Raw genomic sequence first — 10,204 nt, forward strand, 5'->3', positions numbered from 1 at the left:
GGCCCAGTGGTAAAGTTCAGCCTTCATGCACTGGGCCCCTGAGAGGGTCCTGTCTCCTTCCAGGTTACAGAATGTCAGTGGCTGAACTGGAAGCAGGTCCCTGGTCTGCGGCTTACCTTGGGACTCCTAGTCCTTGGGTAACCATGTGACTGGAGGCAGCTCAGGGGGTCCCTCCTGGCTGCCACAGGAGGCCTGTTCACCACGGGGAAGAGGCTCAGTCCATTCCTGCCGTGTGAAATGTGGAATGGCTGTCGCTGTGTTCCTGTCCTCAGCCCGAGGCCCCACGTTCTCTCTGCTGAAGAGCCGTCCTCATCCTGCCTGTGAGTCCTTCATTCCTGGTCGCTTCATTTTATTCCCTCTTTCGGAGACGATGATTTTTTTTTCAGGGCAAACTCTTCTTCCCTTGAACTTCTCTGACCCGCTTTGGTTTATAAATTTCTCTTGCATCTTGCATCATTTTTTCCCTCCCACAGGTTCTCTCCTTCTGACTACAAATCTGACAAATATTTTTGTCTTTTTTTAAATTTTATTTTTTATTCTAATTTGTAATATATGACAGCAGGATGCATTACAATTCATAATGCACATATAAAGCACATTTTTGCATATTCACACCATTCAAGTCTTAATACATGTACTTAGGGTAATGATGTCCATTTCATCATTCTACCATCTTGTTTACCCCTCTTGTCCCCTTCATTCCCCCCTGCCCTTTGCCCTTCCTAGAGTTCGTCTAATCTTTCCATGCTTCCCCTCCCAACCCCACTATGAATCACCCTCCTTATAGCAGAGAAAACATTTGGCATTTGGTTTTTTGGGATTGGCTAATTTCACTTAGCATTATCTTCTCCAATTCCATCCATTTACCTGCAAATGTCATGATTTTATTCTCTCTTATTGCTAAGTAGTATTGTACTGTGTATATATACCACATTTTCTTCATCTACTGAAGGGCATCTAGGTTGGTTCCACAGTTTAGCTATTGTGAATTGTGCTGCTATAAACATTGATGTGGCTAGGTCCCTATAGTACGCTGTTTTTAAGTCCTTTGGGTATAGACCAAGGAGAGGGATAGCTGGGTCAAATGGTGGTTCCATTCCCAGCTTTCCAAGAAATCTCCATATTGCTTTCCATATTGGCTGCACCATTTTGAAGTCCCACCAGCAATGTATGAATGTGCCTTTTCCCACATCCTTGTCAATACTTATTGTTGTTTGTATTCTTAATAGCTGCCATTTTGACTGGAGTGAGATGAAATCTTAGCGTAGTTTTGATTTGTATTTCTCTAATTGCTAGAGATGTTGAACATTTTTTCATATATTTGTTGATTGATTGTATATCACCTTCTGGGAAGTGTGTGTTCAGATCCTTGGCCCATTTATTGATTGGGTTGTTTGTTATTTTGGTCTTTAGCTTTTTGAGTTCTTTATATATCCGAGATATTAGTGCTCTATCTGATGTGCAAGGTAAAAATTTGCTCCCAAGATGGAGGCTCTCTTCACCTCACTGATTGTTTCTTTTGCTGAGAAAAAGCTTTTTAGTTTGAATTATCCCATTTATTATGATAAAAAAGTCCATCCCTGGGTCCTGATTTATGGGTCAACAGATATTTGTACAGTGCCTCTGTGGGATGCTGTCCTTGCTCAGTGTCCAGCAGGTCTTGCCCCCTCTCAAGTTGTTTTTAATGTCTTTCGTTGCTATCTGGCTCCCATCCCCCACTGCCATTTCATTTTTCTTACAATTTTTCTTTACTTGCTGATGTCCTAGGTAGCTTGGGACATCTTGGCTCACACCAGTTCTCCCAGTGCAATCATTAATAGCATCCTGTTTCACATGCGTTGGTTTGCATTTTAAGCATATGGTCACTCATGATCACTAGGCATATCTAGTGGCCTTTTCCTTTTCTCTTTTGTGCTGCTCCTTGGGTCAGTTTTGGCAAAGTATTAATTGAGAGCTCACAGTAGATAATGGAGACTCAGTTCGCATCTCAGCCCCTCTGAGTTTCTGCTAAATCAAGGAGTGAGAGTACTAGTGCTGACCTCCCAGGGTGGCGGCTGGGCCCTGGGAAGCATTTGAACTGCTTAATGGGGCCCTGAAAGTAGGGCTGTTTTCCTGCTGTCTCCCTTCTCCCTGGATTGCTGGACTTCCAGGTCTCTGCTTTGCTCTCGCATGCTTTCCAGGCTCCTCCTCCACCCTGTCAGCCTTTCCCCACCCTGATCTGCTGGACTCCTGGAGTTCTGGTGTTGGGGAGTCAGCCTTGCTTTGTAATGAAGAGGATGGACTGAGGCCACAGGTGCCCGGATTCAAAGCACTGTGGTGTCAGGTGCCATCTGTCACCTGTTGAGTATATCTAGGTGCGTTATTTAACCTTTGTGACCACGCCTGTAAAACAGGGAGGCTGACTTCCCAGGGTGCTTCTGAGGATTCCATGTGCTACATGCGCCTCCAGTGCTCTGCATGATGCCTGGCACCCAGTGAATAGCTAATAAATGTTACCATTCCCAGCTTCCCAGGAGTCCTGCCTGCATCGATTCTATCCTCCCCATACTCCTCTGTGGAATCCTATTCTATCTCAGGGGGGCCCTCTTCCCTCTGCTGCTGTCTCGGTTGTTTCAGGTCTTTGGTCCTTATTTTGATCTACTAAAATCTCATACCAGTATCCCTGCTACAAGTTTCTTCCTTTTCTGTTACGTTTTCTATGTTAACAGCAGCTAAATCTTTCTGATGCACAGTTTGGATCATGCCACTCCCCTGCTCTAAAACCTCCTGTAGCTCCCCCTTATCCATAGATCTGAGATCAAATCCCTAGTCCTGCCTCTCCTCCCATCTGGACCTCACTGACATAAACTATTTTCATTCTTCTATTGCACCCTCTCTGCACCCAATGATCTAACTAAACGGACTTATTCTTACCTCTTCTCATCTCTCCTCTCCTATGATTATCCACCTCAGGGATTTTGTCCCTGTTGAAGATTTAATCACCCATCCCCTCCAACAAACTTAACTTCTATCATCCTTCAAAGCTCAGAGGAAATGTCACCTTCTCCTAGGAGCCTGCCTGGATTTTCCTTATACTCCATATTAGAAGGATTCTCTAGAACTTTGCATGAACCTTCCCAATGGCTGTTGTACTTTTCGTCTATTTTATCTGAAGATCATTTCTTCACAAATAGGTCACCTGTCACTTCTTACATCAGTCTGTCTGTGACCCACTGACACTTACCACAGAAGTCTTCTGTGTGTCTGGGCCAGGAGCTATTAATGCCACTGTGTGTAGAATTCAAACCAGATTGGTGCTATAAAAAACACACAAGGCCTTTTCCCTACCAGGAGGAAACTGAAGGCTGTGTTGAGGGAGCATCCTGTGTGCATGGGCACACAGGAGGAGGACTAAGGAACATCTTCAGAGCAGACAATTCATATGCAGAGAGCTGGCAGGTGCTGAGCAGCTGCAGAGCAGGGAGGACCCCCCTGTATCCAATGCAGAAAGGCTCAGCAGGACAAGGGGTTCTGCACAGAGCCTCGAAGGTAGCTGAACAAGGCTGACAGTAGATAGGGTCATTGGGCAGGTGACCATCATGTCTGTTTCCTTATTGTCTTGAGGAACTTCCCTGTCCCTGTCGGGGGACCTCTCTAAATCTCTTTCCTCATCTGCCTCCACCATGGTCTAGTGATTAGGACCCTAGGTTCTGGTTGTATCTGAGCAACTTGGGTTTGCCGCAGTCTGGCTGGGTCCAAATCACGAGCCACTGAAGCAGGAACAAAGTTTATTTCTGAACTCCACCAGCACACTCCACACACGCTCCCCGGGAACTCTCCCAAACAACACGGACTCCTCCAGGAACTACCAACCGGAAATCCCTCCTCCGGCACTTCCCCAACCAATGTGAACTCTTCAAGAATCCCTGCCAGAGCTCAACCCCAACTCAACGGGAACTCCAGGAGAACTCAAAAGTCATCATCTTAATGGCTCGCTGGCATCACCTCTCAACCGCTACTTCTGGCAAAAATGCCATGCGTCATCCCGACTTGGTTGTGGCCCTCAACAGGGTTGAATTCCAGAATCGTTTATAGCCTCAAGCTTCTTCTATCAACAACCTTCTCCAGGGCTGTTGTCATCTGGGCTCCCTAGATCCCTTTAAATCACAAGTTACATCACAAATGTGTGTTTAATTTCAAAAACTTGATACCACTCTAATTAATTGTCATCCTATTCTTCTAGGGAGTGTTGAAGGATAATTTTATGAAACAAAGGATTAAATCATGATTTTTTACACAAATGGATACCACCCATGTGTCAAAGTTTTCATTTAACTTGTTATGAAGAGGAGACCTCCCCGCCAGTCTCTCCTTGTGTCCATTGAGCATTGTTAATTCTCTCCCAGGGATTTTATTCCTACTGTACAGGTTGGAAAAAATGTGTGTGGGCCTGTGTAGGTGGGGTATGGGGTGTATGGTAATAACTATAGGTTTAAGAAACTGTTTTCCATTTTATAGTGTATTTTGTTGTCATTTTGCCTAAGTAATGGCAAGCTCTAATTAGATCTGAGGAGGGAGGAGTTTGCTGAGGGTGAATGCTCTGGAGGAAACGCTAAACAGAAAGCAAGAAAGGGGCCAAGATGTTGTCATGGAAATCTAGCTGAGCCATACTGTAGCAATCCTACAGAGAAGCTAACAATTTCATTCATCTTCCTTTATTGAGTATTTACTGCATACGCTAATACAATGTATAGTACCAGGCTTTGTGAAGATTACAGAAATGATCATGACCATGACCTCTTCTCTCTCGGGGCTTTGTAGCCTGGATGAAGGGATAAAATCACCTGGAACCCAGCTGCTGAGAACCTTGATTTTAAAATCAGAAAAGAGACCAGGATGGTGAAACAGTCTGGAAACTCGTCTTAAGAGAGAAATTTTAGCTGAAGATCAGGTAAACATATATGTATATATTGTATCATGATTGCATATCCAAAAGGGTGGTATGTGGAAGGTTCTGTGAGACCTAAGACTGATTCATTCATTCAAGTGATATTTGATATTTGTTGAGTGTTGCAATAATGCAAAACAAAACAAAACAAAACAAAAAAACAAACAAAACAAAAAACAAAAATCTCCCTGTCATCAAGGAGCTGATTTTTTTTCCCAGCAGGAAGAAGTTTCTGGGAAGACAGCTCAACATAAGATAAACTCTCTTCAGCCAGAGCTGCTCAAAGGTGAACTTCAAGTTCCTTGAGGGGATCAGGTTACTGGTTTGACCATCTCTCAGTTTTGATGTGGGTAAAGAAATCAAATTCACATGGGACAGAACCAAGGGGTTTTCATTCACTCAGTCTCATTTTCCCCACTCCCTACCCTGTTTGGGAGGACCTGCATCCACCTTATTCTTGGGTAACTGAGAACATTCTGGCATAGGATGGCCTGGCACTGGATGAAGTCCATTCCTGGTACTGGGCTTGGGAAGGGCAGGAGGGCACTGTTCTCTGCTAGTTGAGGTTGTGCCCATAATATTGGTCAAAAATACCGAATTTATATATTGTATGTTTATTACTCTGTGCACTTTTTTCTCTGTCAAGTGGCCAAGGAGTACTCACAAGACCCAGCCCTGACCCTAGAGAACTGACCAGGAGTTGCAAGAACAGGATGGCACCTGAGAGGTGATGGGTGGGCCATCCTATGTAGGTGGACTGAAACAGTCCAAGCAGCCGACTTCACTAATGGTCTAAGTGAGCTTTATTTTCTGCAGTTTTCCTTTCAAACAAGTATGTCCGGGGAGTGGTAATATTGCTAGTAATGTGAACTCTGCTCGTGGTGGCAAGGTATTCCAGAGATCAGTTTCCACAAACACGGGTGGGGCTTCTTCCAACCAGGCATAGTTCTGGGTACTGTGGACAAAAAACTAGAGGTAGCCTCAATTCCTTAACAGCTTAAATTTCTGTAAGGAATAATTATTATAAACAATGATTTATAAATTTATTAACTCCCTACCCATAGTAAGGGACATGGCATTTGCTCTCTTTAAGTGATATTTTCACACATTTGTACACTTGGAATTGCATTCTCTCAGCTAAAAAGCTTCTCTCATTTGTTAACTTTGAATTCATGCTTATTGTTGTCTTGGTAGCAGGAACACTTTGTCGCCCTGCTGATGGGAACAGCAGCTTGAACCTAAGAAACGTATTTTCAAAGTCTGATGGCAGACTGGTGATGTTTCCCCTATTGTTTTCTCTACAATGGTAGCATCTCTGAAAGCCCTAAAGCCAATTCGGGATGTAGGTTGCCAAGGATCCACTTGGATACGATTTCAAATCCACTATTCCTCTAGAAACAGATGTGTCAGTGTATCAAGAAGAGAGGACGCAGTGCGAGCTCAATAATGAAAGCATATTGTTATTATTAACCTTCTGCTTACTGTTCCTCTCCTCTCACCAGGCAGCTCTGCAGCCGCCTTCCTCCTTTTGCATCAATAAATTTCACGCTGGTTTTGAAACCCAAATCCAATTATGTCAATTCTCTGCTTAAAATCCTCCAACACGTCTGCGGCTCTCAAAATGAAGCTCTGGAACATGGAGCTAGGGGTATGCCTCACCTGATATTGGCCTTCCTCTCTGACTTCTCACTCACCATCCCTTGCTGACTCGCTGTGCTCTAGCCCTGCATCCTTCATTTAGCCCATGGTAACGTCTGGATTCCTTCCTGATGCCCTCTGTACATTGCTACTCGCTCTGCCCTGCATGTTCATCTTCTGTGTCCAGCACCTCCCACGAACAATTCAGATCTCAGCTAAAGCTGCACTTTCTCAGGGAGGCACTCCCGATCTTCCCCACCCACTTAGATCTTGACCATGAACCTTCCTAGGACCCTGTGCTGCTTCCTAATTAGCACTCGATGCACTTGTGATTAGTATTTGCTTTGTGATGATTTGACTGATGATCCATCTTCCTGACCAGACTTTTCACTTCACAGTGTAAGGAACCCATATTTGTTCTTGCCACAATTTCTGCTCTGGCATAATATCTGGCACATGGCAACGAAGTTTCATAAATAATTTTTTATTTATTTGACAAACTTTATTGAGTATCCACTAGCTGCTTCAAGTACCTATTGCATGAAGTGAGACAGGAAGACAGAACAAAAGATAATGATGGAATCACTGGAGGAAAGGAAGTTGCAGGGGAAACATGATTTAAAGAATCAAATGAATAAAATATAGAAGTTAGAAAAACAGTTCCAGTCTCTAACAAAGAAAAGCCCTTAGTATGTCCCACTTTAACTCCCATCTGTTACCGAGTACTTATGATTTCCCAGGATTGCAAACTCACTGATGTAGCCAGAACTTCCTATGAGACATCAAAACAGTAGTGGGGAGTCATTCAGAACCCTGGGGAATCCAACTGAGACTTTTCATTTCATTTAGCAAATATGTACTTAGACGTAGCCTTTTATGGGGTAGCTCTAAAATGTTAGGAGCAGCAGGAACCATCTCACCTGTTCGGAAATGATTCAGCCACAAGGCAGGATGTACTTTGATGGCTGTGGAGAGAGTTACAGCCATGATTTATTTATGTCATCTAAGACATATCTGGAGAACATCTTTCAGAATGGAAATCAAACTCTGGAGATGAACTGTTTTTTAAAGAAAATTTGTTTGCACTGACATGATAATTTGAGAGCATCAATTTGAGTCTTTGTATCCAGAATTTCCTGAACTGTAGAATCAATATACTATACATCATCTCTCAGGCACAGCATTATAAATATTTCATGTCTTTAAATATGTGCCATGATTAGGCATGTGTTTTAGTAGCCAACTGAAAAGGGTTTAAAGCAATGAAATGAAAATATATCCTTTCAGTTCAGCATGTTTTCATCTGGGAGCTTTAAAAATACATCACAATGAAAATCCTATATATCACAAGGAAAAGTCTAGCCCTGAGACTGAAGCTCTTCTGGTGATTTCCGAATTGAGCAATGAGTTTCTGGGTCTGGGTCTTTAGTGCTCCCATTTGTTAGAAGGAAATACCCTAAAAATGCTCAAGGAGTCTTCAGGATTTTTGCAAATTTGTTTTGGTATTAGATAATAGTACTCTAAAAGTGAATAAAGAGTGAAAGAGTTTTAAGGTAAAAGTGGCCTTGAAATCAAAAGAACAAATAAATAGCATTCAACCAATATTATTGGGCATCATGTAATGAGCTTTCAATATTTGATCTGAGAGGTAAGGGAGGGGTCCTGGCACCCTAGACACCAAGATGTGGTTGGTATGAATTTCTAAATCCACATCCTGTGCAAGTCAGTATTCTGCAAGACTTAAAGGGAATGTACTGTTTAAGAGGAGGCCATGGGGTAAATATAATGGCAATAGAAGAGAGAAATAAGGAACACAGAGGAGAAAGAGGAATATATCTGGAGGAGAAAGCGAGAGCAACATTTCAGGCTGGAAGAATAAGAGGCTGTTTTTTGGAATAGTGGAGATGTGTGGACACAGAGGAAGAAAACACAATCACAGGCTGAGAAAATTGGCTGAGTTGGGACAGGGCAGGAAAGTGTGGGCAGGCCAGGGAAGAACTATCCTTTGTCCCTGTGGAGAATACGGTACATGAAGCAGGTGGTGAGCACTAGAAGGGAAGGCAGATTATTGGCGACTTTGGAAATTAAGGATTTTCCCTTTCTTCTGCAGTTCATGGAAAAGTGACGTAGACGTCCAGCAGCATAAACATGTATTCTTAGTGTGGAAACGAATGACATTCTTGTATGGTGGTTTGTTACAGGACTTGTTATTAATTTTGTGGGAAACCTTATCATTTCTTCTGACCTTATGGACAAGCTCTTTCTACTTTCCAGCTTAGTCTCGGATCCGATGCTCTCTGAAAAATTCAGAAGTACCATTTCCCCTTTTTCTCGAGTGAGTTTCCTTTTAAATAGATCTCATATTCTCCTTAGTGAAAAGGTGTCACAGAAGCCAAAAGACCAAAAGAACAAAAAGACAAAAGACCCAGTGCGGAGGACAAGTTCTGTTATTGGGTTAGCCAATTCTATCCTTCAGTTTAGATAAACCTCAGTGTTTTCCACTATACTGCCTTCTCCTCTCCAGGTTGGGATTAATATCAAGACAATTTGGTGTTTTCAAAAGCATTTCTCAAAATATTGATGATTGCTTTGGATAGCTATGGACTCAGAACTTAAAATTTTACACCAGAAGTGACTTTTAGAGATTAACTGTTACAAAATGCTGTCATCTCATAAATCTGAGATCTGACTCTGAGGTCTGGACCAATTCAACCTGATCACTTTCAGACTGTGTCCTGAGGCTCAATCAAATCTTTTGTCCTTTCTTCCTCTAGTTAGAGACAAATGACAGCAGAAATTGTACTTGGGAGTCATTCTTCAAGTCATTTGAGCTCACGTGTGTCTCCAGATCTAGATGCTTGGTGCCCTCTCCGGCATTCCAGCCTCCAGGCGTGGGAGGAAGTCAGTCCTCTTATAGCCCCACTAGTTAGAGTCCCTGGGAATTCTCTTATTTGTATTCCTGTCAGTGCCACATTTAATGCACCAAAGCCTGTGTTTAAAGCAATAACCAGCCTGAAGTTTATGAAATAAAAGATTGATATCAGCTTCATGAAACTCAGGCAAAAGCAATATCTTTTCTATATCTTGCTATGCCTTTAACTCCTGAATCCTTCACACTCAGAGGCCACTAAAAAATGAAATAACAATAATAATAATGATAATAATAAAAAAGAGAGATTTTCCAAGAACCAGAGTTTTGAGTAATGTTGTCTTTAATTTCTTTATTGATTTAATGACAATAGAAGATTATACTTACTACTTTCTTCAGTTTCCAAGTGTATTTTCACTTTTAAAAGAAAGATCAGTTGTATGTTGCTAAAGGTTAATATTCTGTTTGTCACCCAGCTTATTTATGCATTGGGGGCCTAGGCAGCTGCTACGCATGGCCATAGCTACCCTGTTCCTCACCAGGAAAGTAGAAATCAGGAGATGGGAGAAATAAAATATTCTGGAAAGTGAATCAGCTTTATACCTGTCCCTCCGGAGGCCATCCCATTTCACAGACTGCACTATTTATTTGCACATAAAAGGCACAAGTGCCTGTAGTAAGAATAGTATTTGATGTCTACAACCCAACATAATATGGCTCCAGCTTAACTTTCCAGTTTATCACCCTGTAATTCACTTTCCAAACCTGAT

General features: G+C 42.4%; 1 long non-coding RNA gene across 1 annotated transcript; it reads left to right on the forward strand.

Moving 5' to 3' along the window:
* Positions 1-537: 537 nt before the first annotated feature.
* LOC144378269 (uncharacterized) lies at positions 538-6,493 on the forward strand. The gene is made up of 2 exons (XR_013439981.1): positions 538-4,930; positions 5,147-6,493. It is a non-coding gene; the product is annotated as an uncharacterized LOC144378269 (long non-coding RNA).
* The last annotated feature ends 3,711 nt before the right edge of the window (positions 6,494-10,204 follow it).

This window comes from Ictidomys tridecemlineatus, chromosome 1 (assembly GCF_052094955.1).
Source record: "Ictidomys tridecemlineatus isolate mIctTri1 chromosome 1, mIctTri1.hap1, whole genome shotgun sequence".
In the NCBI taxonomy this organism is placed as follows: domain Eukaryota; kingdom Metazoa; phylum Chordata; class Mammalia; order Rodentia; family Sciuridae; genus Ictidomys; species Ictidomys tridecemlineatus.